At 44.3% G+C, this 25,337-nt stretch overlaps 1 protein-coding gene across 3 annotated transcripts in view; it reads right to left on the bottom strand.

Annotated features, from left to right (window-relative positions):
• The window catches only part of LOC126183251 (ensconsin-like), a 413,080-nt gene that overhangs the window by 378,012 nt on the left and 9,731 nt on the right, over window positions 1-25,337 (bottom strand). The gene's annotated exons all lie outside the window — the stretch shown is intronic.

Genomic DNA, 25,337 nt, shown 5'->3' with positions numbered 1-25,337 from the left:
CGTATATTTTCAGATATGCACACTTTTTAGATGTTCCTGAAGAGAGACAAATTGGCGTTTTCCGTAAAAGCGCGATTTTGTCCTAAGGTTCTGGTGAGAGCTTTCGCTTGAACTTAGTTCTCAGCTGCTGAGGGATGGATACTTCCATGGAATTTAAAGATCGTCAGTAGTATTGCTGTCGAATGATAATAACAATAACGCTCCCACCAACCAACCTCCCATCCCATTCCCCTCTTTCCCTTTCAGGCCCTCCCCCCCCCCCCCGCCCCCGCGCAAAATGAATACAATCAAAACACAATTGCTGACTCTCGTCCACTGATTTTACTATCTCTGAGGCAGTATTGATCGAAATAGTCGACACTTTCTTTCTTTCCTGCAGATATAGGTCAGTCACCTCATTTTGCTAGCACAGATTACTTAGTAACAACTGTATACAAAATAAATGTATAAATTGAATTTTCATATATTGTTATAAACAAAATACAGTTTTTGCAAAATATTTTGTCATTAAAAGGAGAGTCACATGCTGGCATTCCCTGCAGCAGGCAATATTATAATTTAACATCGCAAGCTTACTTCCAGTACGCCACAGAATACATAAAACTGACATTTAGATTTGCATTGTTTTTCGCTGTCACGTTCCTATAAAGTTATTAGTTGTGTAAGAAAACCCCTTTATGGAGGTGTTTGTGTAACTGCTCTGCGACGTGTCCCAGCGGTACAGAGCTAATGCAGCTCCTAAGCGGAATTTATCACCTTCGTTCAAATTTTTCTGTTAAATCTAAATGGAACTAAAAGTATACGCAGTGAATGTAACTTTATTATAACCAAATTAAACGTTCGTCGATGATGCCGTTATCTACAGGTAAGTATCGTCGTGGAACGATCGTAAAGAATTGCACAAAAACTTGGGCCAAATTTCCACTTGGTGTAATGAACACCAGGTCTCTTTAATGTAAATAAATGTACGGTGATGGCTAAAACGAAGAGAAAGAAGACGATAGTATCCGATTACAGGATTAGTGACGAACATCGCAAGCACGTCAAATCGTGTAATAATTTATTAAGGGCAATATTATGAAGCGATATGAAATGGGACGATCGCGTAAAATCAGTATCTGCGAAGACGAAGGCTTAGATTCGTCGCAATGGTTCTGAGAAGGTGCAATGTATCTGTAAAGCATCTGCACAGTGCGACCACTTTTCGAATATAATAACTAACCACCACGAACAATTATGCAAAGAGTTCAATATGACAATGGCTTAAGACCCTAACGGAGAGGTAAATGTCTACATCCATAAGTAGCTGTCATGAAGCATGCACAGCTAATAAAGGAACACCATAATGGATTAGTAATCCAATATTTCCGTCGTTAAGTTATAAAGTTTGTAAGCCATCAGCAATAACAGTTTATATATGTCTTGACATGTAATCGAAGTGGCGTTTCATATGTTCCTCACGCATTCACCGCTTATTGTTCTTGACTGCTGTCACTGTCATATATGCAATTATTCCTCGATTATTACCCACAACGAATACAAGCTCCTATTGTTCCTGGCAGCTTCACACTACATTGGTTGCGTGGTGAGACTGCCCTGTTCTGTAACTTCAATTGTTTCTTAACTGTCAGTGTAGGTATTTTTCCGATGTTAAGTATCACCCTACAAATCTAGAGATTTGTATTCAATCTACAGTGTGTCCTTAGATTTTTTTCCGGTGCATACTACTTCTTTCAACCACGTAAATCTTCGTGTGTGTAGAAAAATGTGTAATAAAGTTAAAATTGTAGACCCAACTGTAAATGGCTGGGAAAGGCGGTCCTACATCTATACAGGATGTAACAAAACGGTACGGCCAAACTTTCAGGAAACATTCCTCCAAGGTAGACGAAGTAAACGTGTTATAAGGACAAGGGCCTGCACCCGCTGTATATGGTACGGATATAGCAGGTCCTCATGTGGCACTCTCCAGATAGTCATGTGCGCAACATTACCTGTTGAAGTTAATTGTCCTTCGCCGACACTACGGTTGTCGTCAACTACACAAATACACTCCTGGAAATTGAAATAAGAACACCGTGAATTCATTGTCCCAGGAAGGGGAAACTTTATTGACACATTCCTGGGGTCAGATACATCACATGATCACACTGACAGAACCACAGGCACATAGACACAGGCAACAGAGCATGCACAATGTCGGCACTAGTACAGTGTATATCCACCTTTCGCAGCAATGCAGGCTGCTATTCTCCCATGGAGACGATCGTAGAGATGCTGGATGTAGTCCTGTGGAACGGCTTGCCATGCCATTTCCACCTGGCGCCTCAGTTGGACCAGCGTTCGTGCTGGACGTGCAGACCGCGTGAGACGACGCTTCATCCAGTCCCAAACATGCTCAATGGGGGACAGATCCGGAGATCTTGCTGGCCAGGGTAGTTGACTTACACCTTCTAGAGCACGTTGGGTGGCACGGGATACATGCGGACGTGCATTGTCCTGTTGGAACAGCAAGTTCCCTTGCCGGTCTAGGAATGGTAGAACGATGGGTTCGATGACGGTTTGGATGTACCGTGCACTATTCAGTGTCCCCTCGACGATCACCAGTGGTATACGGCCAGTGTAGGAGATCGCTCCCCACACCATGATGCTGGGTGTTGGCCCTGTGTGCCTCGGTCGTATGCAGTCCTGATTGTGGCGCTCACCTGCACGGCGCCAAACACGCATACGACCATCATTGGCACCAAGGCAGAAGCGACTCTCATCGCTGAAGACGACACGTCTTCATTCGTCCCTCCATTCACGCCTGTCGCGACACCACTGGAGGCGGGCTGCACGATGTTGGGGCGTGAGCGGAAGACGGCCTAACGGTGTGCGGGACCGTAGCCCAGCTTCATGGAGACGGTTACGAATGGTCCTCGCCGATACCCCAGGAGCAACAGTGTCCCTAATTTGCTGGGAAGTGGCGGTGCGGTCCCCTACGGCACTGTGTAGGATCCTACGGTCTTGGCGTGCATCCGTGCGTCGCTGCGGTCCGGTCTCAGGTCGACGGGCACGTGCACCTTCCGCCGACCACTGGCGACAACATCGATGTACTGTGGAGACCTCACGCCCCACGTGTTGAGCAATTCGGCGGTACGTCCACCCGGCCTCCCGCATGCCCACTATACGCCCTCGCTCAAAGTCCGTCAACTGCACATACGGTTCACGTCCACGCTGTCGCGGCATGCTACCAGTGTTAAAGACTGCGATGGAGCTCCGTATGTCACGGCAAACTGGCTGACACTGACGGCGGCGGTGCACAAATGCTGCGCAGCTAGCGCCATTCGACGGCCAACACCGCGGTTCCTGGTGTGTACGCTGTGCCGTGCGTGTGATCATTGCTTGTACAGCCCTCTCGCAGTGTCCGGAGCAAGTATGGTGGGTCTGACACACCGGTGTCAATGTGTTCTTTTTTCCATTTCCAGGAGTGTAAGTTCCTCCTCTAGTTGAGGTGTCCTTGTCCTTCTAGGTCTCCCCCAGTCACGAGGCGGCGGCCCATGCTCCCACGTCCTCGTGTCGGGGCGCCGTTGTTCTCAAAATCTCTCCCGATACAAATGTCGAGCGCGACGGTCATTTTCATCTGCTAATCCGCACAGCAAAAGGGCATCAGCCAATTCCGCATTTGAGTACACTTTCATTGCACTGTATCGGAAACCAAGTCCGTGATGAGCACTCAACAATTTATGCCACGTGCTTGATGGTAGTAGAGCAATGAAGGTAGTCGCATGTCAACACAAGCAAAGAAGTGAGTCACATTTCAACATTACCTTCGTTCAATTGGAGCAACAAACACTGGCGGTGAGCCTAAGAATTACAAACCAAACGTACCAAAGGGTTCTTTTAAACACGTCATGTAACAAAATGTTTCAGTGTGTTTACTATAATTAATGTGATTATGAAGAGAAGAAGAGAATGACCTCTAGCGTAGCAACAGAGAGTTTCCGAACCCAAGCCCACAGCGCAGTGGTTAGCACACTGGACTCGCATTCGGGAGGACGACGGTTCAATCCCGTCTCCGGCCATCCTGATTTAGGTTTTCCGTGATTTCCCTAAATCGCTTCAGGCAAATGCCGGGATGGTTCCTTTGAAAGGGCACGGCCGATTTCCTTCCCCATCCTTCCCTCACCCGAGCTTGCACTCCGTCTCTAAAGACCTCGTTGTCGACGGGACGTTAAACACTAATCTCCTCCTCCTCCTCCTCCTCCTCCTCCTCCTCCAAGCCCACAGAACACATTTTATTCCACTGTATGTTAGAAATATCTCCTGAAAATTTGACCAAACATTTTTCTTGCATCCTGTATATACTCGTATACTCCGCAAGCCACCTACAGGAGGTTCGCAGGATGGAAACGGCATCGACTTTCAAATGGCTAATGGAACACCTTTGGGAAGTGACTGCTTTACTTTTTAGTCGTTAATAACATTTGTCATTAATCTCGTGCGTTTCTGAAAATTCTTTCACAAGTTTCGTCTATGTCAGTAGTAGCGCACCTATGGCATACCGTGCGTTTTCATGACCAGTTTTTCCCTAAGAATGTGCTGTATTCATTTAGATGTCTTAATCATCAACTACACTGCACATATTTATTCTGTAATCACCCATTAACGTATCATGAATTTCTTAATAGTTTCTCGTGTGATAACGTTAATAGTCTGGACGGAGTACGCTCCAACTAATGGAACTACGTTTAACTGTCCGAAACTGTCTAAAGAAGTATCTTCAATGTTCGTGCAGAGTCCGCATGCCCTTAATGTGATTTGGTGTTCATCAGCATAACTGTCGAATGAATACTTTTAATAACACCACGAAATTCCTGTTTCTCCATCAACTCATCCTAATCACTTCAAACGCCTATCGCTAACAACTAAATGTAACACCTACCAAAAAATTGCAAAGAAAACGTTGTCAGAATCATACTGGGACAGTTTAAAGAAATTTCCTGCTCTTTCACGAAAATTTACGACGCTTATCAACCTTCTCTCGTGCTATGCTATGCACTTAAATGTTCTATTTATCTCGTTATTTTTAAACTTTCCATGCAGAATATGTCGTGTTCATGGTGGCTGCCAATGTCGGCAAATTTACCAGCTCTCGACCTGGCAGCCGCAGAGCATCATTAAAGTTCATTTGCTTTCCTGAAGAAGAAGAATAGTATTTCAGAGGGCAGCTCTCTCTGCAAGCAGAAATATTTTATTTCTTTTTTTATTTTCGTTATACGAGGGTTGGAACTTAAATAGTGGCAACTATTTATTCACAACCGATACAAAAGAGTTACATGTTTGCACCTGTTACCGTCCTTCAAAGTAGTCACCAGCGTTGTGTAGAACCCGTTGCCAGCCATGTGGAAGGCGTAGTATACCGTTAGCAGAGCCTGTTCTGTTGGTGGTGCGAATGGAGCGGTCTACTGCCTGTCGAATCTCTGGAACAGTTCAGAAGCGAATTCCACGAAGTGGTTCCTTCATCTTCGGAATCAAATCAAAGTCACAAGGACAAGCCCAGAGGGTATGGTGGATGGTACAGTACTTCCCAAGCCCGTCGATCACACAGAGCAGCCGCAGCTTGCGCTGAATGCGCCCGCGCATTGTGCAAAATGGTGGGTGGGTTGTGCAGAAAGTGTCGCCGTTCCTTTCGCAAAGCTGGTCGCAGGTGATGCTCCAAAAACGAACAGTAATACTGTGCACTGACGGTCTGCCGTGGAGGAACGTAATGTGGTAGGATAACACCATCACAGTCGTACATGAGAATTACCATAACTTTAGACCGCTCCATTCGCCCCATCAAAAGAACAGTCTCTGTTAACGGTATACTACGCCATCCACGTCGTTGGCAACGGGTTCTACACAACGCTGGTGACTACTTTGAAGAGCCGGCCGGGATGGCGGAGCGGTTCTAGGCGCTACAATCTGGAACTGCGCGACCACTACGGTCGCAGATTCGAATCCTGCCTCGGGCATGGATGTGTGTGGTGTCCTTAGGTTAGTTAGGTTTAAGTAGTCCTAAGTTCTAGGGGACTGATGACCTTAGAAGTTAAGTCCCATAGTGCTCAGAGCCATTTTGAACTACTTTGAAGGACAGTAACAAGTGCAAACATGTAACTGTTTTGTATCGGTTGTGAATAAATAGTTGCCACTATTCAAGTTACAACCCTCGTATGCTTTAGATGTGACAGAGTCGTTGGATTAAAATTTCTAAATTAACATGCCATACTAAAGTCAGATAAAATCTCAAGTTTTCGATGGTATCATCCATCATCACTTGTTCAGAGTTCAGTAACTGATTAGCTAGCTTATGTCACAGAGGGGGGAATGCTGAAGGAGCACCCTCTTGCCCTCGCAGAACACAATCGCTTTCAGCACCACCAATCGTATCGGGTGGTAAAGTATATGATGTGAGCAGTGTTACAACACAGTCTAATTTCAGCGGTTTCCCTAATCACGAAAGTCCCACTGGTTCGAACCGTGGGCCTAGATCCTTGCATATTCAGACATAATCTCGTGTTTATTCATGAATCTGAACTCAGTCACAGCAGATTTTTTGAAATTTCGGTAACTGTGGTGACGGTGTTTAGCACAGGAATTGGCTGTGACGTATAGAGTGACCCACATATCTGTTGCCACACTGGCATGGAATATTACAAATTTCTGGGACACTTCCACATTCTCTCTGACAGTTCGCAACATCTTTCACTTGAGTAGCCGGAGAACTGTTTAAGATTCTACCTATGTTACTCATTGCCGCACCTTGCTGTGTGTATTAGGGTGTTTAACACAGTTTTCCTCTGCGGCCGATGATGAAAGATATGCCGACGAAGATACAAGTCTACACGTGCAGGCTTTCGATATACAGAATTAAAGAACCGTCTGTCTGGTTCCCGTTCAAGCAACACATCTAACAAAGGAAACCTCCCATCCTTCTCCATGTCTGGTATAAATCTGCTGTTCATATGGTCGATGAACTGTTGCTGTGTCCCATTAACATGGGGCCGAATTAAAAATGTATCATATGTATAACAGACCAAGCTCAACGGACGAAGTGGACGGATGCCTGTTCAATACCCAATCTTTGAAATCTCCATAAAAAAAATTAGTACTGTCTGTTGACAGTGTAGGCCGTCCTGTGTGGCCGAGCGGTTCTAGGCGCTTCAATCTGGAACTGCGCGACCGCTACGGTCGCAGGTTCGAATCCTGCCTTGAGCATGGATGTGTGTGATGTCCTTAGGTTAGTTAGGTTTAAGTAGTTCTAAGTTCTAGGGGACTGATGGCCTTAGATGTTAAGTCCCATAGTGCTCAGAGTCATTTGAACCATTCTTTTTGTTGACAGTGGAGAATCCATCGTTGTTCTGTAAGCCATCTATTCCCACAGTACAAAAAATTCCTTGGTTGTCAAGGTTGATCGAAACAACAGGGACGAATTGACACACCAATAGCTTTAAGGTTTCGTCCAGAAGCAACTTCATGAACAGAAAAATCACAATGAGGTTCACATGACTTCACCTAGACCCATCTCCAACACATTTATAGTTTCTACAAACATTTCAGAGTTCTTAATGCGACATTCACAATGGCCGACGATAGGCGCCGGTTTGGCCACTCTGTATGAGGAAGATCCGACCTCAATAACGATTACTCTCAATGTAACTTCTTTTGTCAAACCCTATGACCCGGAGGGTCTAGTTGTTTCTTGCCCTCAAGTACGTGAAATAAGCCATAATTCTTTAGTATCTCGCCTATCTTCTCGCTGACCGCCAACGCTGGTACGCTGCAGGCGACACAGGACTGCGAGCGCAAACGTAGTAATACTTGGGCGCAGAGGGTGTCATCTCCACACTCCCCCATCTCCGTACATGCTGACGATGTAAGCTAACCAAGTAAATACTGTCTTCTGAGCATGCATCTAATCTACATCAATACTCCGTAAGCCACCTGACGGCGTTTGGCTTCCGGTACCACAAATGATTCCCTCTTCCTCGTTTCATTCGCAAATGGCGCGTGGGAAGAATGATTGTCGGTAAACTTCTGTATTTGCTAACTTCTCGAATCTTCTCGTTGTGGTCATTTCGCGAGACGTATGTGGGAGAACGCAATATGTTGTCCGACTATTCGCGGAATTCCTGTAGTAAACTCTCTGTTATGCACGAAGCCTATATCGTTGGGTCAGCTCCTGGAGCTGAGCATCTCTGTAACGCTCTCGCGCAGACTACGCGATCCAGTGATAAAAGGTGACGCTCTCATATTTTCTCCATCTCATCAATTAATCCTATTTGGTAACAACACTCAATATCCGGTCACAAGTGTTTTGTGAGCCAATTCTAGTGTGGATGAGATAAAGTTCCTTCAGATTTTTTCTATGAATCGCAGTCTTGCATCTCCTTTTCCTACTATTTGTTTTATGTGGTCATTTCACTAAAACTGGCTCCAGATGGTTACTCCTAGATATTTTACGGTAGATACCGTTTTCAACAATCTGTCATCAATATTTTAGTTGTATAGTAGTTGATTTCTCCACCTATGTATGGAAAATATGTTACATTTATTTGCATTCAACGTCAACTGCCAATCCTTGCACTATTCATCAATCCTCTTCACGTTGTCCTGCTTTGCTACGTTCTTATAGAAGAAAAGTGTGTATCTCGCCAGATTCACGACAGACTGGCTGACCCTGACAACGATGTAGGCTATCGTCGAAAGCCTGATATTTTGTCCTAATTTTACGTGTTAAGTTATCCGTGAACTTTTTATTAAATTTCACTTTACAGACTCCTCTCTCCTATTTTTCCCTAGCCACATACATTTACATAACATGGCTCTGAACGACCTAGATAGCGGTAGGCTTTGTTTAATTTCAAACAAAAGAATCCTTTGCTCTCCATGAAGTGAATCCTGTAGCATCGTGGACAGAATGTTACTCAGTAAAGACAGAGTCAACCAGCTGACAGTTCCAAAATGATATCGACGTTTATATGTATTTTCATCCTAGTTCTCGCTTTATGTAGCATTTGATTTAATTCGCAATTAACACCACCAATGTTTACCATACAGAGGTGAAGGCCCAGTCCATATCACTGTCACATAAAATGACAAAAAAAAACCGGTAAATAAATTACTTACTTTGTTCTCAAATCAAAAACAACGCTCTCTAAGATGCGGTTTGTACCCCCTGAGAAGACAGGTGACCCTTCTAAAGATTTAATCAATATCTAAGTCATATAACATTTTATTTAAATTGATTACTGCTTTCGGCTTTGCGGCTATCAGCAGATTCAAAAATGTACCAGTGTCTCGTAAGCATGTAGTCAGTACATGTACATGTCTTTCACAATCCCATCCAAAAAGAAGTGTTACTGATTAAACAATTAGGCAACGGACACAGTTCATGACACACTGATCGCCAATTACGAGGGTGTGCTGAAAAGTAATATTTCCGAATTTTTTATGTGACAACTCTTATTAAAAAAATAAAATACATTTAATTAATATTCTACAGCTTTATTCTTCACCGAGTGGGATAGCGCAGTGGTTAGCACATTGGACTCGCATTAGGGAGGACGACGGGTCAAACCCGCGTCCGGCCATCCTGATTTAGGTTTCCGTGATTTTCTTAAATCGCTTAAGACAAATAGCCGGGATGGTTCCTCTGAAAGGACACGGCCAATTTCCTTCTCCGTCCTTCCCTAATTCAAGCTTGAGCTCCGTCTCTAATGACCCCGCTGTCAACGAGACGTTAAACAATATTTGCAGCCCTCTGCCGCTAGAGGGCTACGAATCGTAGGGTGTAACATGGCGGTGTGTAACGTATCTGCCGGCAGGAGTGGCCGAGCGGTTCTAGGCGCTACAGTCTGGAACCGCGCGACCGCTACGGCTGCAGGATGTTAATAACGTTTGTTTTACTTAAAAATCTATACAAAAAGAAAAGAAAGACATTATCTGCCAGTGGGCAGTGATTTAAATCAGTGGGAAAAGTTGAAAATTTGTGCTGAATCGGGATTCGCACCGAGACCTCCTGCTTACCAGGTAAATGCGCTGACTACTACGCCATACGGACACAGTGGTCATCACAACTGCAAAATACCCTAGCACGCCCTCCGTCAGACTCAAATTCTCAACTTATCCACACACTACTTAACGTCGCGCCTCTTGCCCATTATCCTCATGACTCGCCACGTTTCGGTGATTAAAGTAATAATTCGAGCTTGGTGTTGATCTGCACTGAAGGGATCATTGGCTGTCCTCACCTTAATTATACAGGCTGCTCAAAAGAAGTGTCGAATACTCTGAGAAGTGGTATTACTCATCTAAACAACAAAAATAAGTCCAATACACATGGGTCAAGAAACACATACTTTCCGGAATAAACAAGTGTTTATAGGAAGGGTTGCATGACGCATGGTTGCTGATATTAGCACAGTCTTTGCATTGGCGCTCCGTGAAATGTGTCGGCAGGGTATATGATGTCTTACTCACAGTACTCCACCTATAATTAGGTGATCTGCAGTCAGTTGTGTGGTTCGAGTCATGTTGTAGGCTACACCAATGGTGTAGTGCGTTTACATTCTCTCTCTTCCACCACTTGTTAGAAATGGAAGCCCACTACACGACCGACAAGTGAAACGGCGGATACGATATTCTGCTATGGTTTAACAAATGGACGTAGTCTGCGAACCCGTGCCCTCTATCCTAAATAATATCCACAGCGCAGAGTGTCCTCTGATAAGCTGTTTGGCAGACTTTTCCATAACATGGAAGAGCGTGCGCTACGTTCGGTGAAAGAAATCCCTGCGACGATTAGCAGCAGCAGCAACAGGCGCATCTCGCTCTCTTGGCTGGGAGGTACTTCATGAACATTTGCTGTACCCGTATCATCTGCAGCGCGTTCATGCCCTAAGGCCAAAAAGTCATCATGGCAGACAACGGTTCTTCTGCCAATGGCTGTCGCGGAAGTGTGCCGCAGATCCACTGTTGACATCCAAGCTTTTATTTGCCGATGAGGCAGGGTTCACAAGAGATGCTGTTTTCAAGCAATTAAGGACAGAGGGCATCAACAGCGATTCTCAATCAACGTATGGGCAGGCATACTTGGTGATACATTAATAAGGGCCTTTGCTACCACAAAGATTAAACTGGAGCACGTTATCTCAACGTTCTCCTTAATGTATTTACTACCTTGCTGGAGGCTGTGCCATTGGAGCAATGAATACAAATGTCGTTCATGCATGATGCACCAGCACACTTTCGTGTACACGAACATCTGACGCAAACATTTCAGAGCCGCTGGATTAGTCGAATGATTTGGAGGGGGGGGGGGGGGGGGGGGCAACACCTGGGCCTGGTCGTTCCCAGACCTCAATCCCCTTTACATCTGGTTATGGGGACACGTGAAGGAATTAGTCTATGCCACGCCAATCAACGATGTGCCGACACTACAGGGTCGCATCTTCGATGCGTGCCAGTAGGTACAAAAACAAAATGGCTCTAAGCACTATGGGACTTAACATCTGAGGTCATCAGTCCCCTAGACTTAGAACTAATTAAACCTAACTAACCTAAGGACATCACACACATCCATGCCCAAGGCAGGATTCGAACCTGCGACCGTAGTAGCAGCGCGGTTCCGGACTGAAACGCCTAGAACCGCTCGTCCAAAGCGGCCGGCGTACAATAACAACTGGCTACACTTCAAAGTGTGCGTCATTAATTATGGCAGAGGGGTGCATTGTCATCAATGGACGCTATGTTGAACACCTCCTGTAAACACGTGTTTATTGCAGAAAGTATGCATTTCCGGACCCATGTTTATTGGACATATTTTCCTTGTTTTGATGAGTACTACCACCTCTCAAAGCATTCGACACTTTTTTTGAACACGCGGTATCTGCGGTGTTCTCTCTTTTGGACATGTCCAAAAAAACAGACACCACATATGTACTTACTTCAAAAAGCTTTAAAAATTTTCACATAAAAAATTCAGACGCATTAGTTTTCAGCACACCCTTGTGTAGTACATAAAAACTAAACTCAGCCCGAACAAGTCTCGGAAGGCCCAACGGTAACGACAGACCACCATGTCATCATTAGCCAAGAAGCGCAATGGATGTGGATATGGAAGGACAAGTGGTCAGCAGACCGCTCTCCAGCCAATTTTCATTACCGAAGCCGCTACTTTTCGATCAAGTAGCTCCTCAATTGGCATCACGAGGGCTGAGTGTACCCCGCTTGCCAACAGTGCTCGGCAGGCCAGGACAGTCATCCATCCACGTGCTAACCAATCCCGACAGTGCTTAAATTTGGTGATTTGATAGGAACCAGTGTTACCGCTGCAGCAAGGTCATTGGCGTATATTAAACAGATTTTGGGGGGAGACGTGACAGGAATAACGCCTATGGTACATAAGAGATGGTCACGTAGGGGAGTGTAAGACAGGTACGCGTAGTGGTTTTCATTCCGCACATACCAGTGTTAACTGCACCGGAAACACCTACAAACCATGTGTGTACAGCAAACCGTCAAAATTACCCGGAACACGCTAAAAAAAAAAAAAAAAAACAGTAGAGTCTTCAAGACTGTTCGAAGTAATAAAAAAAAGATGTTACTGACGTTTCAAGCACAGAAACTTGTGCTCACGCTAAATTGTGGTAACACCTTGAGAACACTATGGAACTTAAATGCTTAGGTCATCAGTAACACCTTGAGAGGTCCCTGTTTCGAATTTCGCTTACTGGCCACAGCACCTCGTGCTGTGCTGATGGAAGCCGTACATACTTTGTACACAGGGGATGAGCCATAACCACTGCGCCACCTCGGTCCCGTAATTCCAAATACAGAGCCATCAAGGCATGGGAAACACTAAGGCTCACCTGTTTTTAGGGGTAGCTGCGTGAAGAACATTATGCCGTTTCGTGTATACGTCACAAGGTGATAGCGCGCCTCTGGATGACAACATGAGATTTGTGTAGGGGCTGATAAACACCAATCGACATTACTAGCACAGGGGATTATAAAAGTAACTTTATAAAAGGCATGTGCGTGCTGTTGATGTCACTCTTCCACTATCGAAATATATCAGAAAATATTATTTACTCCGTGACTTTAGCACAAATGAAGTTATGTGAAATTTAAAGCACCCCGGAACACGTTCGACAATATTTTTGAGAGGATTACGTGTTCTCACCTCTCGCCATAACAGCGTATGTCCAGCATTGTCCAACATGATCGTTTTGGTGGTCCAGGTGTTATGGTGTGGGGAGGAATAATGTTGTATGGGAATACGGACCTTCAAATCTGAACATACCCTCACCAGCCAACATTATCATGACATTGTACTCCTTCGCCATTTGCTTCCTTTTCAGTGGTGCATTCGGCCCAGACTTCATTATTTCTAATTGATGACAATGCGCTACTGCATCGAAATGAACAGGTGGAGCAGCTCTTGCAACGAGAGGATTTTAAATCCCATTGAGCACACGTGGAATGTTCTGAGGAGACGTATTCTAGCACGTCCACATACATAAACAACTATCCAGCAGTTACAAGCGCGCTACTGGACGAATGGAACGCCCTACCACAAGAACTCCTTACCAATCTATTGGCTAGCAAATGGTTCAAATGGCTCTGAGCACTATGGGACTTGACATCTATGGTCATCAGTCCCCACTTTTGGCTAGCATGGAAGCACTTTGCAGAGCATGCATTGCCGTCCATGATTATCATACATGCTATTAAAAGCCATCTCCCGTCTTCTGTAATGTCCATGGTACCACCATAAAACGCAGTGACTTCAATGCAATTATTGTCTTAGTATGAAAGTCCCATTTCTGTTCGCCTCGCTGCGTATTTCTTCCAGTTAACTTCTGCACTATACTGCAACAGTTCTTTCTATGTATGATCTAAGTTTCATCGAACTACGTTAGTTGCCAGTGACACATCATGCGAAAGTTACTTTCCGCCCCTTAAGCACAATTATGTATATGAAACAAATTGATAGAGTTGAAATTGATCTCTGAACTGAGTTGAGTGAGAACCACATTTAACAGACATACGTTCCATCTGAGTATTTAAAGATACAGAACAACATTCCACCTATGGACGCCTTTTATTTCTACGTAAGGAGGGGCAGGTAAGCACCTACTACATCTTAGGGTGATATGGGTTTGTAGGAGAGGGGAAAAAAACAACTACAGAGCACTAGTCCCTACCACTGCAACTTACCTGATATAGTTGCTGTGTTAATGTTGTGGGCGCTTTGCATCTTTTACAGTTTAACTTCCTACTATCGGTAATATTCCTAAGGGTGAAGCACATGCTCATTTTTAGCCCGAGTAAAGGAATCAGCACGTCTTGTTCACGTAGTCACTTCAGTATTCTCCATTACTGTTGTACTAAACCCCTTATAAACCGGCTGAACTATCACTTGAAACCGACTCTGACTAAGAATCATTGTGCTATCTCACGCGGTAAGTGGTGTTTCATTATGGCCTCCAATGAGCAGACAACAGAAGACCAAATCTTCTAGAAACAAAAGTTTACTATCAGAAAGTAAAAAAGACGATTATTATTACAGCAACAATGAAAGCAGCTAACAATACACCGCTAAATGACTTACTTCTACATGATTACTCCGCAATTCACACTCAGGTGCCTGGCAGATGGTTCATCAAACGACTTTCACATTATTTCTCTACTAGTCCACTCTCTAACAGCGCACGGTAAAAATGAACATTTAAATCTTTCCATACGAGCTCTGATTTCTCTTCTTTTATTACAATGAACATTTCTCCCCAAGGAGGTGGGTGTCAATAAAATATTTTCGCATTCGGAGGAGAACGTTGGAGATTGAAATTTAGTGTAACGATCTCGCCGCAACAAAAAACGCCTTTGTTTTCATGATTACTATCTCAACTCGCATATCATATCCGTGATTCTTTCTCCCCTGTTTCGCGATAATACAAAACGAGCTGCCCTTCTTTGAACTTTTTCGATGTTCTCCGTCAGTCCCATCTGGTAGGGATCCCATACTGCACAGCAGTATTCAGCAGAGGATGGACAAGCCTAGTGTAGACAGTCTCTCTAAGAGATCTGTTACATCTTCTAAGTGTTCTGCCAATAAAATGCAATCTTAGGTTTGCCTTCCCCACATTATCTATGTTATCGTTCCAATTTAAGCTGTTCCTAACTGAAATTCCTACGTAACTAACAGGTTCCTTTTGGTACTCATGTGGATGACCTCATACTTTTCATTATTTAGGATCAATTACCACTTTTAGCACAATATGGATATATTGTCTAAATCATTTTGCAATTAGTTTTGAGATTCTGATAACTTACTACACGGTAAATGACAGCATCATCTGCAAACAATCTAAGATGGCTGTCGAGACTGTCTCTTAAAGCGTTTGTATAGATTAGGAACAGCAGAGGGCCTATTACACTTCCTTGGGAAACGCCATATATAACTTCTGTTTTACTCGATGACTTTTCCATCAGATACTACGAACTGTGAGCTTTCCGAGAGGAAATCACGAATCCAGTCGCATAAAAAGACGACATTCAAGAGCCTACTTGATTATAAGCCGCTTGTGAGGTACAGCATCAAAAGCCATTTGGAAATCTACAAATCCGGAATTAATTTGAGGTCCTCTGTCGATAGCGCTTACTACTTAGTGAGAATAAATATTCAGTTGTGTTTCACAAGAACGGTATTTTCTGAATTTGTGCTGATTGTGTGTCAACGGATCGTTTTCCTCGAGATAATTCATAATATTTGAACACAATATGTGTTCCACGATCCTACTGCAAATCGACATCTGTGATGATGATGTTTGGTTTGTGGGGCGCTCAACTGCGTGGTTATCAGCGCCCGTACAATTTCCCAACCTTTGCTCAGTCCAATTTCGCCACTTTCCTGGATGATGATGAAATGATGAGGACAACACAAACACCCAGTCATCTCGAGGCAGGTGAAAATCCCTGACCCCGCCGGGAATCGAACCCGGGACCCCGTGCTCGGGAAGCGAGAACGCTACCGCGAGACCACGAGCGGCGGACAAAAATCGACATCTGTGAAATGCGTCTATAATTCATCGGATTACTCCTACTTCCTTTCTTAAGTACTGGTGTGAACTGCGCAACTTACCAGTGTTTTGGTACGGATCTTTCATCGGACGAGAGGATGTACGGGGAATCGCAAAATAATGTGAACACCTGTACTTACTTGGGAATGGTTTATTAATAAGGAGTTGGGCCCCCATTTACCCGTAATACAGCTGCGAGTCTTCTTGGAATACTGACATATTACGATTGTATAGTCTCCAGTGGAATGTTATGCCACTCTTCGATCAGAACCTCTTCTACCTCCTTTAGTGACGAGGGTGGTGGAAATCTACTCCAGAGTATGCGCTCCAGTATCGCTCACAATGGTTCGATAATGTTCAAGCCCGGGGACTGTGCTGGCCAGGGAACATGCTGCAGTTCAGTTGCATGTTCCTCACACCAAGACTGTACTGTCCTGGCTGTGTGAATGGGTGCATTATCGTCCTAAAATATGGCATCATTGTTGGGGAACAACATTTGAATCATACGGGGCACCTGATCGCCTAAAATGCTCACATAATCGTTGACTGTAACACGGCCTTTGAGAGTAATGATGGGACCAGCAGAATACCATAATATGCCTGCCCACACCATCACACTTCCACCTCCATGTTTAACCGTTCGAATCAAGCAATCAGGGCTGTAGGCTTCTCCAGACGTAAACCCGGCCAGATGTTAGAAATAACAAAAACGTTGACTCGTCGGACCATATGACGTGTTTCCACGGATAAGCCGTCCAGCATTTCTGCTCCTTACACCATGTTTTACGCTTCTTTTCGGTGGTTTTCGTCATTAATTGTTTCGGTTTAGCAGCTCGTACGTGAATATTCGCTTTATGAAGTTCTCGGCGGACAGTGTCGATAGATACGGGGTCCCAAAATGGCTATTGAGCTCTGCGGTCACTTTAGCGGCCGTATTTTTGTGTTATTCTGACACAATTCGTGTTAGCATACGACAATCTCTTTGATTTAGTTGTGATTTTCGCCCACTGTTACGTTTACACGGTGATGTCTTTCCATGCTTTGTGCAGGCTGTCACGACTGTGGAAACAGTTGCTCTTGAAACATTCAATAAGTTGGCTGTCTTGGTTACTGATGCTCCCGCTAATCGGGCCCCCACAATCTGCTCCCTTTGGAAGCCCGTTAGGTCTTTCATTGCACGTCGACCTCGGCCTGTGAATGCAAATACGAAGTGTGCATATTCGTAAACAACCTGCACTGATGCCCAGTCCGTACTGAACACGCAGTCCCGCGCGACACTTGCCTTACCTGCGTTGTTGACCGTCAAACACAACCATCCCATTACTAGCACTCTTCACATTATTTTGCCTATCCCCTATATATGCTTGTTAAGTACGGAGCTATTATATCAGCATACTCTGAAAGGAATCTAAATGGTATAAAATGTACAAGCATATGTCATAATGGCCACGGTAATCGCATATCCTGACCAACTGATATAATTGCTCGAACGGTCAGCTGTTGAATTTAGAAATGCAGCATGCATAGGATGTAATTCACCTCTCTCTCCTTTGCTTTCCCTGTCCGGAGAGAAGACTACAATGGACTACAAAATTCGATACTTACGTGCTGAAGAGACCCTCTGTTCCCCTCCGAAGAACAACATGGGAGATATCTGGCAGCTTCGCCAAGCACAAACTTAACTTAGTCGGACAATACTTGCAATATCATAGGGGACTTCCGTAATGTACATATTATTGTGACAAGCCGAAAACCTTTTACTGAATGCTGGAATACACTTCAGAGTGACACAGCTGCACCACTCTACTTTTTTGCACACTGTGAGTAAACAACAGTCGGAACGTTCTATCACCGTTCAGTTCGTTAACGACAGAAACGCGCTCATTGGTCACGAAGCCATTCGAGAACCGCTGCGTGAACGTTCTCATCGTCGGAAAATCTGCGATTCAGTTCCTCGACTGCCTGGACACTGTCGTTAGTGGTCGATGTTGTTGGATTTCCTTCCCGATCAGCAACATCCACGTCTGTAGGGCGTTGGTCAAATTCGTTGCACTATTTCTCTACGGCTGGACGCGACCTTGCGTTTGACCTATATACCGCCAGAATTTCAAGGTGAATTTGGGTGTAATTTAGATGTTTTTCTACATAGAATTGCATTACAACTCTGGAGTTTTTTTCAGTTGCTGCACCATTTCACTTCCCCACTATGATGCACCACTTATCTGTACCGCAGCAGAACTTTGTAATAAACGTGGAACACAGTCTCTTGTGACAATGCGCCACTCTTACTGTGCAGTGTCCTTAACGTGGGACGACATATGTAACTTACTTTTTTGAAGTTCTCTCGTGTCATCATCATGCAGCCCACCTCCTGAAGCAATCACGGCTGATTTCAAGAAAGGAGCAGTGCCGTATTCGTCTGAGTGACTATAGCAACCACACAAAATCCTATTCAGGATATTTGGGCCGCGACTGCAACCGTACTGTCCTGATTATCGGTCGTGCGTGTCTTCCCACTCAGTAGGAATACAGATACATAAGTCATTGACCAATTCATACAGCATAACAGGTGTTTACATAGGGTCCTAAAACTATTAAAATACTACACTGAATGAAAAGTCCAAAAGTCCGCTGTATTTAAGTCTGTTAGTGACACACACAACCGGTTTTGCAACTTTTAAGTTGCATCTTCCGATGTATATAATGCTATGTCACACGGTATAGGTAGTCAAAGGTTCAAATGGCTCTGAGCACTATGGGACTTAACATCTATGGTCATCAGTCCCCTAGAACTTAGAACTACTTAAACCTAACTAACCTAAGGACAGCACACAACACCCAGTCATCACGAGGCAGAGAAAAATCCCTGACCCTGCCGGGAATCGAACGCGGGAACCCGGGCGTGGGAAGCGAGAACGCTACCGCACGACCACGAGCTGCGGTATAGGTAGTCATTACAGAATGTCGCAGAGTAACATTTGGCGTGACTAGGAAAAGTTCTCAGCATTCTTCAATTGATAAAAGCCATCATAAATGATAAATGTCAAGCCTGTGTGAATTTTCATCACTTTAACGATTAAAATATGTTCCTGTGGGTCTACGTGAAGCATGAGACGATGTCCTTTATAAATGTTATTCAGGAAAATATTGGGTCCGGAAGCTGATACGCTTATGTGTGTGCGCATGTCATAAACATAATAGTAATGTAGCACCTGACAACACAAGCTACAAAGTGTCACGTGTATTGCCGGAGCGTGTGCAGTTGCTGCCGTCCAGTACTGACACAGTTAACGCTCTGGCAACACCTCATAACTTCTGCTGTCAGCTTCTACGACTACTATTATGTTGGTGACAAACACACATAAGCTTGTCGGCTTCCGGATCCAATATTCTCCTGGATAACATTTACGAGGGGCATCGTTTGTTGCTTGACACAGGCTCATAGGAACATAGCTTAGTCGTTAAAGTGATGATCATCATTGATGATGGTTCTTATCAACTAAAGAAAGCTGAGAACTTTGCCTAGCCACGCCAACTGTTACTCTGCGACATTCTGTAAGAACTCCCCATACCATACGAAAATGGCTCTGAGCACTGCGGGACTTAACATCTGAGGTCATCAGTCCCCTAGACTTAGAACTACTTAAACCTAACTAACCTAAGGACATCAGACACATCAATGCCCGAGGCAGGATTCGAACCTGCGACCGTAGCAGCAGCACAGTTCCGGACTGAAGCGCCTAGAACCGCTCGACCACAGCGGCCGGCCATACCATATGACATAGCGTTATATACACCAAAAGACGTAAGCGGTTGTGGGAGTCTCTAATCGACTTAATAAATACAGCTACATCGGACGATTGGACGTTTCATTCAGTTTTATATTTCAATAGTTTTACCACCTATATGTAAACACCTGTTATGCTGTATGAATTACTCCATCACTTATGTATAATTACTGTAGCTGTGGCTGCCCTAGATTTAAAATTATCTGTACGAATACAGAAACAGTGAGTTACATGATAAGAGCTCAGTTTTTCTCGAGAAAATGTGTTACATGATAGTTGTGTGGTTTACACATGGTAGTGCGAAAGCTTTATGCAAGACTAATAAAAATTTTTTTTTCATATATTTGTTGAAAACCCAGTTACTGGAAAGCCAAGAACAAAAGCATAATACAGACTCACCTGTCAATCATGACGAGGAGGCCTAAATGATAGATACCAAGATAAATCAAAGTGGAATAAAGAAATCAACTAATACATTGTCAACAGAGAAAAGGCTACTAGGCTTGTTGCTTTTCCTGTAAGATTCTCTAAAATAATCCGGAATAACTCACTCTGCTTCTATTAGTAGTTTATCGTAACTCCCTGGGGCAATGAAGCATTCCAAGCGAATGGAATGACGCAGTTCACTTCAGTTTACAATGGTGTCAGACGGATGTGCTTAACTACAGACATATATTGCTGATGTCTCTCTGTTTTAAAATTAATGAAAATGTTTTATGTTCACATATTGGGAGCTTTTTGGAGTACGAAAGAAGGCAGTAAAAATGCCGTGTTCGTTGATTACCGAAACGAATTCCAAGCAGCTACGCAAACTCGCCTAGTGAACAAAATAAAAGATTACGGAATACTGTACGAGCTTTGTGATTGGAGTCAGGACTTCCTGGCTATCAGAACGTAATGCGCCGTTCTTAACGGGGCAAAAACAGTAGAGATAAAGATAACTTCTAGTGTGCTGCGGTAAAGCGTTACACAGGGTGTCCGAAAGTTCACGTCACATACTTCTAGGACTAGTAGAGGGGGGGGGGGGGGGGGATGAGTACTTGGTAGTTTGAAGAGGAACCCATGTTCAGAAACGTACCGTTTCAGTGCTACAGCCGTTTGAAACCATGTTAGCTAGGTAGGTATGGAACGGGGCAGTCATGGTGGGGGATGGTTACGTTGGATCGGATGCCGCCACTTGACATCTATCCTATCACTCTGACCCAGTTAGAGCCTCATTCATGTGTCTATGAGTGTTAGAGAAAAATGGTTGACTACACGTTTGCAGAATGCATTTACATGGTACTTCTCAATGGCGACGCTCACGATAATGGAAGAGCAGCTTGTCGCCTTTATCATGATTGGTTGATTGATTGGTTGGTTGGCTGGCTGATTAGGGGGAGGGGACCAAACAGCGAGGTCATCGGCCCCATTGGATTAGGGCAGGGTGGGGAAGGAAGTCAGCCATACCCTTTGAAAGTAACCATCCCGCCATTTGTCTGAAGCGATTTAGAGAAATCACGGAAAACCTAAATCAGGATGCCCGGACACGGGTTTGAGTCGTCGTCCTCCCGAAAGCGTGTCCAGTGTGCTAACCACTGCCCCACTTCGCTCGGTGCATTTATCAAGACCGTTCTCCACAACGACCGACTTCATCGCATTCCCTTTTCGCCACAATTACGCAACAGCTTCGAAAAAGGGTACCTTCACCGACAGTAGACGTGACTGGTGTTCAAAGGAGATGCCGCAAACCCAAATTTTAAGAGGCAGTACTGCACCACGTTGAAGAGAACCCATCAACGAGTACGCGAGCAATTTCTTCAGCTATCAATGAGTGGAACCGTTAAACAAGAGATGCACTGGGTCACGACTCATCAACTACTTGTAACATAGTTTCAAATGGTTGTAGCTCAGAAAAGGTACGTTTCCGGACTTGCGTTCCAATTCAAAATATTACCTACTCACACCCCTCCACAAGTTCTAGAACTTTGTGACGGGAATAACCGTTACAGTATATATATATATATATATATATATAATCTCGTGGATAATGTTGGAAGCTTCATGAGGTTTTTTGTAAATAATGCTGATATATAAAGGTCAGTTACGTTAGAAAATTTTATTAAATGCAGGTGATCCTTAACACAAATAAATGTACAGTATTGTGCATATGCAGGCGGAAAGACCCATTATACTCGTAGTTTGGTTACACGATTTGCGGTAAGTGACGTAGAGCTCTACGTCTGGATCGACCTAATGTGGAACTGTCATAAAAGCTAGCTGTTACCATGCGTCATACTGAGATGCACTGGAAGAATCTTAAGAAAGTATAATATATCCACGAAGGAGGTAGCGTACAAAACTCTCGTTCGAGCTACTCCTGAGTACTGCTCGTCAGCCTGGGACCCCTACCAACCACCAGATAGGATAAATAAGAGGTAGGGAAGTTCTCAAGAAGGGCGGCGCCTTCCGTTACAGGTTTCGTAGTAAGCGCGACAGTGTCACGGAGATGCTCATTAAATTCCAGGGGAGTGTGTTCCATGACAGAAGTTATGCATTAAAAAGATGTTTACTTGACAAATTCCGAGAACTTGCGTTCCAGGAAGTTAGATAAGGTATTGCTTCGTCCCACATACAATTCGCGATATGACCATGACGGATACCTCAAAGAAATTCTAACTAATACAGAGGCTTACTGACATCCGTCCTGGCTGCGAATCATTCGTGAATGGAACAGGAGGGGAAGGAAATGATACTGGTACCCAAAGAAACTTCCGCAACACACCGTAATTTAGCTTCAGCATTTTAGAAATAAAAACAGAAGAAAAGACTATATGCTATTAACTCACATGAGCATTAGAGATATTTATCTACTAGCGTTAGAAACTACTCCACCCCGATGATGACGACAAACTGACATGAACTTCTTGTAACACTGAAATTATTCGGGAGTATTCCTGGTTCTGTAGGCCTGAAGTGGCTTTGGGCACCCCCTCATATTAGAATTCCTCAAACCATTTCGACGCAACTGTGAAGGGAATGGGATGGGGTGGGGTTGTTGTCTAGCTGAACGTACAGGCCGTCTGGCGGGTGCTGCAGATGAAGAAACGGAGCTTCGGTATCGGACGACACAGGCTGCTTTATCTTGTACTGGTGAAAACGATGTCTAGCGTACGACGGACCCCATTACGTCTCATGCAAACATTAACCACACAAGAACACCTACACCACCGGGATGAATGGTGTGTATCGCCTCCTGTGATTTTCTACGTACCCTGCCCTGCAGCGTCTACCAATGTGTATTGTGATTCATAACACAGTCGAAGTTTTTCCGTCCTCCAAGGATCTACTGGTGACTTTCCTGTCCCTACGCTTTTATCTATGCCTTGTGATACGCGGAGAGGAGGGTTAAACGAGCGGCTGGAGCGAAGGGGCCGGGGGGAGAGGGGGGGGGGGCGCTTCCGGACCTTATAGCGAAGAGATGCTTCTGAATTTCACTGCAACCAACTGTTGTTGTCCAGCACTGAAATGGCGAGTAATGTGCTGCACTACAGCTAATCTATCTATTGTTACAATCCGCAATAGCCAAACAACCACCCCAATCAACACATTGACGCTCAAGGTAACTAACTCTGGCAGGATGGTTTCCCAAATTTTGTTACGTACGTTACATTCTTGACACAGTGGCACGCGAAGAAGCCAGTGTTCGCAGGGCCTCGGAAATTGAGTGTTATCCACGTTCTAGCACCCATCACGTACGCTGGTAATTCGATCTTTGACCCCATCTTGATCGACTGTCATGCCGACTGCCAATACAGGGTCTAACAAGATTGCTGTCTCGCGACATACCCAGTAATCTATTCTCACTCTCTCTCTCTCTCTCTCTCTCTCTCTCTCTCTCTCTCTCTGTGTGTGTGTGTGTGTGTGTGTGTGTGTGTGTGTGTGTGTGTGTGTGTGTATTAATTGGTCAAAATGGTTGGTTCAAATGGCTCTGAGCACTATGGGACTTAACATCTGAGGTCATCAGTCCCCTAGAACTGAGAACTGCTTAAACCTAACTAACCTAAGGACATCACACCCATCCATGCCCGAGGCAGGATTCGAACCTGCGAGCGTAGCAGTCTCGCGGTTCCGGACTGAAGCGCCTACAACCGCTCGGCCACCGTGGCCGGCCAAAATTGGTCATCTCTAATTAAATTGTTCGTGAGTGTCTATGTTTTACATGACTGCTTCTAGATGATCTACAGAAAAAGACACCGGTCGATATGGAACAGGGTTAAGGCATTGAACTTGCATTAGGGATTTCACAACCAACAATATTAAACCCAACGTCGTCAGTGGTAGACTATCATACTGGTTTAGGTTTGCCATGTTTTCTCCAAATCATTTATGGTGAAAATGGAAAAGCCGACTTTTTCCCAGTAGTCGTCTAATATGAGCTTCTGCTGTGTCTAATGAGCTCACCGTCGATGGGACGTACGAACATGAATCCTACATTTGAAGGAAAACGCTACATGACTCACACTTAATACGTGAGAGAGATCTGGGGAATTGAAGGCATAAAATAGCGCTGAAATGCGTTAGGCGGAGAGCCCGTCAACCACGGAAGACCTATGCACGTGGCTCCCCTCCTTAGCTTCAGATTTCAGTGCTTTGCAGCCAGCTCCCCCTATCTGGTAACATCCATATAGCACACACTCGTCGCTTACGGCGTCGTGTTAGGTACCACTGTCCAATATGGAGAGCTCGATCCGTACAGTGATTGTCGTCGGTGACTAGTTCTGGTCTGAGAGACAGAAAATCATTTTTAACTTTAGCGTACCTTGGTATTAAATTTGTAATGCAATTGCGTCAGGGAATCTGTTTTCTTGTTATACTTTTCCAAGTCGTTCTGTGGTAATATAACGGCGTAGAACGAAATCCACTACAGAAATTTTACCCACATTTAATCGAAAACAACTATCTAAATACGTCTTGCTCTTTCTGTTGCAACAAATCTCATAAATGCTTAAATTTCTGGTTCCAAAGGATTGGAGAAAATATAACAAACAGTTCTGTTTTAGAACAGACAAAAAATCCGGTGAACTTACGGCGGAAGTAAAATTTAAAAACAATTCCACTGACGAGGTAAACACAAATGTCTCAAAGATCACATAATATCAGCACACCTCGATCTCTAGGAAATATGAAATCCCGAGATGTAAGTCAGCCATTCGTCTACACAAATTTCAAACACTACAAAAATTGCATCCTGGAAACGTTGATGAGACCATGAAACTAACACGTGATGATTTCCCAAGAAAAGTATCAACAACCCGTAACCTAGGTTCAACTAAACGAAATGTCGCAAACATGACGAATTTTCGATAATTTTTCCCGAGTTGCGTGGCAAATGGCAGGATTGTAAACCTTCCACTAAACAAGATCCAATCTATGAAGACAAAACTAAAATAACGAATCAAAA

The sequence above is a fragment of the Schistocerca cancellata genome, chromosome 4 (genome assembly GCF_023864275.1).
Source record: "Schistocerca cancellata isolate TAMUIC-IGC-003103 chromosome 4, iqSchCanc2.1, whole genome shotgun sequence".
Lineage (NCBI taxonomy): Eukaryota > Metazoa > Arthropoda > Insecta > Orthoptera > Acrididae > Schistocerca > Schistocerca cancellata.
This window is presented reverse-complemented; position numbering and strand designations above follow the sequence as displayed.